The sequence below is a fragment of the Siphateles boraxobius genome, unplaced genomic scaffold (assembly GCF_051911475.1).
Source record: "Siphateles boraxobius isolate OS27281-9 unplaced genomic scaffold, OSU_SipBor_1 327, whole genome shotgun sequence".
Taxonomy (NCBI): Eukaryota; Metazoa; Chordata; class Actinopteri; order Cypriniformes; family Leuciscidae; genus Siphateles; species Siphateles boraxobius.
In genome coordinates, this window is record NW_027508950.1 from 1 (window position 1) to 3,762 (window position 3,762).

General features: G+C 39.6%; 4 non-coding genes across 4 annotated transcripts; 1 reads left to right on the plus strand and 3 right to left on the minus strand.

Annotated features, from left to right (window-relative positions):
* Positions 1 to 1,085: 1,085 nt before the first annotated feature.
* On the plus strand, positions 1,086 to 1,157 carry trnae-cuc (transfer RNA glutamic acid (anticodon CUC)). Its single transcript has one exon. It is a non-coding gene; the product is annotated as a tRNA-Glu (tRNA).
* Positions 1,158 to 1,272: 115 nt separating this feature from the next.
* Positions 1,273 to 1,359, minus strand: trnay-gua (transfer RNA tyrosine (anticodon GUA)). The gene is given in 2 exon segments: positions 1,273 to 1,308; positions 1,323 to 1,359. It is a non-coding gene; the product is annotated as a tRNA-Tyr (tRNA).
* Positions 1,360 to 1,478: 119 nt separating this feature from the next.
* Positions 1,479 to 1,550, minus strand: trnae-uuc (transfer RNA glutamic acid (anticodon UUC)). The gene has a single exon. It is a non-coding gene; the product is annotated as a tRNA-Glu (tRNA).
* Positions 1,551 to 1,951: 401 nt separating this feature from the next.
* Positions 1,952 to 2,024, minus strand: trnar-acg (transfer RNA arginine (anticodon ACG)). Its single transcript has one exon. It is a non-coding gene; the product is annotated as a tRNA-Arg (tRNA).
* Between the last annotated feature and the right edge of the window lie 1,738 nt (positions 2,025 to 3,762).

A 3,762-nucleotide genomic window follows, 5' to 3' on the forward strand; every position in this document is an offset into this window, starting at 1 on the left:
TGAAGACCCTAGAGATGTTCCCTACTCCGCTCAATCCAGAGGGTTGTTATGGGGGACCGCACTGTGGTTGCAGCCGTTGTGTGTGCTGACGCGCAATACACTGTATTAACACCAGACAGAAGATTCACGTCACTAGATGGAAAGAAGCGTAAATGGATGGAGAAGCATAGGTTACTGTAAAGCTACGTCTTAGTTGGTGATTATCTTGGCGAAAGCCGAGTACAAATCAGCATGAAGTTTTAACATCTACTCTCGTGTAATGGAAATCGTTTTTGGGTTGGTCCTCTTTATATCAAAGAAGGAAATCCCATATGTTAGAATTTATTGTAAAGACATTGATGGGTAGACTTCCAAATTACATTACTAGTCTTCTATGTTTATATAGAAAGAACTATAGCACTAGATCATCTAATGGGATTAAATTAGTAGTACCTAGGGTACATTCAGAGCATGGTAAATCATCTTTCTCCTACTATGCTCCATGGCTGTGGAATGAATTTCAAGCTACTGTCCCTCCTGAAACAATTCCTCCTTTGAATGTATTAAAAAATTTACTGCAGCATACAATGATTGAATCATGCTGTTGTTTTACTTGATTTATGATGAATGTTGTGCCCTGACTTTCTGGAATGTTTTATATGTGTTTTTGTGTGATTTGTAGTGTGGCCATCTTGGCCAGGACTCCCTGGAGGAAGAGATTTCTTTTAATCTCAATGGGACCTTCATGGAAAAATAAAGGAAATAAAATAAAATAAATGTTAAGTTGTGGTGTTGTTAGGATATCACTACAGAGCCTGTGACAGTTTCTCAGTGGAAGAACTGGGATCCAGGGCCACAGACGTCTGCAAAAAACTGCTTTAAAAACCTTCGAGATGCAGGCCTCACATGTTGGCGATCTTATTGTTTTTGTTTTCATGGCAAGTTGTGGTGTTGTTAGGATATTCCTACAGAGTCTGTGACAGTTTGTCAGTTTGCCAGGGTCGGTGACGTCTCCTCTCCTGGAGTAAAATACAAGTATTAGTGGTCTTGCTGCAAAATCTGGTAAAGGCCACAGCCAGGCTTGAGGGCAAGTCGTCAGCAGACTTTCCCTGGTGGTCTATTGGTTAGGATTCGGCGCTCTCACCGCTGCGGCCTGGGTTCGATTCCCGGTCAGGGAATGAGTTTTTTCCCACCACCGGCGGCCGTGATTGTAAAATGGCGAACTACGAACTCAAGCGCTGACGCCCTCGTCGAGAAGCAGGGCCAAGGAAAAGTTTATGTGTGAAAAAGAACTCCTTCGAGCCGGAGTTGAACCAGCGACCTAAGGTTTGCCAACTTGCCACCTACAGTCCTCCGCTCTTCCAGCTGAGCTATCGAAGGCACACTGATTGGGGACAGAACCTCAACATATCAGGTTGCTGAATCTCCGCCACTGGCTAAAACTGCTACAGACATACATGCTGGTTGTTTCGATTAAGTGATGCAAAGACAACACGATCTTCCCATACCGGGAGTCGAACCCGGGCCGCCTGGGTGAAAACCAGGAATCCTGACCGCTAGACCATATGGGATCTTCCTTCTGCCTGGAGCAGACCCTTTTACTTTTAGTGTGTGACCGTCCCCTTTAAGGACATGGGAATGATCCGAAGGGATTGTTTACTGAATTCAATTTCATCAGGCTCAACAGAGGGAGCTCTCATTTGCCTCATGAGGGGCTCAGTTTCCTCCCATTCTTGCGATGGTATAATAGACACTACAAACTGGTCGTAAAGCAATGTCCTTGTGACAGTACTCATGCAATGCATTTTAAAAGACGCATAGTATTGTATGGTAACCGTTATCCTACTGACAAAGCAGCCTATTGTTGGACTGTCAATTTTTAATATTTCTCAACCAATCCAATAATAATAATAACAAAAACTATGGGTTAATAAAACGGCTAACGGCTGACAGCATAGTAAACGAGGCAGAGCGAGCCAGCCAGGAGTCGAACCTAGAATCTTCTGATCCGTAGTCAGACGCGTTATCCATTGCACCACTGGCCCACTGATCAGGTGTCCGTGAGCTTACACGGCACCTTTTGGTTTTCAACTGGGCAGAGGCCTGTGATGACATCTACTTTTTCTCATGCTATTAACAGACCTGGAGCCAACATCAGGAAGGGGTCAGATGAGGGGCCTGCTACAAAAACCTTCAAGATGGAGGCCTCACATGTTGGGGATCTCAATTCTCAATTCAAATCTTAAACGTCAATTTAAAAATTTTAATGTTCAGGCTTTTTTGCATGATGTATATAATAGGGATTTACAGTTGGTTTCAATTATACCTGATGTGGTTGATGCTTGGGATTATTTCAAATCTATCTTTCTAGAAATTTGTGATAAACATGCTCCTTTACGTAGATTTCGGGTGAGAGGTAGAAATAATATTTGGTTCAATCAATCCGTCTCTAATCTTATTAAGCAAAGAAACGTGGCTTGGTCTAAAGCAAAGAAAACAAATGGTGAGGAGGACTGGTCTCAATATAGATTATTACGAAATAAGTGTACAAAATTAATATAAAGTTCGAAGAGTCAGTATTATTTAAACCTGATTAATGATAACATGAATTGTCCTTCTAAATTTTTGAAATTAACGAAATCTTTTATAGGATCAAATACATCCACTAATCTTCCAAAAGTTTTAAAATTGAATCAAAGATTGATTACAGACAAGGCTGATATTGTTAATACGTTTAATAGTAATTTTATTTCAGCTGGTTTGATAAATCAGACAATTCCTTGGTCCTTGATGAACAGAGAACTGATGAGTTGACTAATAGTGAATCAGATTTATTTTCTTTTGCCCCTGTATTGCCGTCCCAAGTTCGTAAACTACTCCGAAATTTAGACTGTAAGAAATCAGGTGGGTCTGACCAAATTGAACCAATTTTTTTTAAAAATTGTCAGCAGATATTATTGCCGAACCTATTGCATCGATTTTTAATTTGAGTCTATCCACTAATGTAATTCCGCCATCTTGGAAATCGGCTATGGTTATGCCTTTATTAAAAGGAGGCGATCCTTCCGATTTGAATAATTATCGTCCGGTTTCTAAATTACGGGTTTAAGCAAAAGTTTTTGAATCTATTATAAATGATCAAATGAAAGAATATCTACTTAGCCATGATATTTACAACGCATTTCAGTCAGGATTTAGAGCGGGCCATAGTACGATAACAGCTACTACATTAGTCACTAATGATTTAATTACTGCTCTCGATAATAGACAATATTGTGCGGCCTTATTTTTTGATTTGACAAAAGCGTTTGACTTAGTGGATCATGTTTTACTGTGAAGGGGGTGGATTGGAATCCACTGCTGCTTCAATGTATATGTAATGATTGATTATAATTAAGGTATTAATCAATATGTTTCCTTCTAAATATCAAATGAGTTGAATGACTTCTCTGGAGATTTTGCTTTATTTATATAAGTTACCATTGTGATTACTGAAATGTTCTTTTCATGTATTCTTTAATGTCTGTATTTGATATCTGAATGCAGTGCTTGCTTATTTAACACAGCTTCCAGAAATGAAATAGGGACTTGTTTTGTGTTTGAGAAAGGTCTTCAATGTGTTAAAACATATAGGGGTCATTGAAGCCAATAGTTTAAGGGGCCATTTCTTCGTTAAAGCCTTTCTTTCCAGTTAGACTAAAGTTAAGCTATCCTTCAGAGAAAGAACGCATTATCTTTATGTTTTGAGAGGACTCTCCTATTTATAGTGAGAGCCTGGCCAAA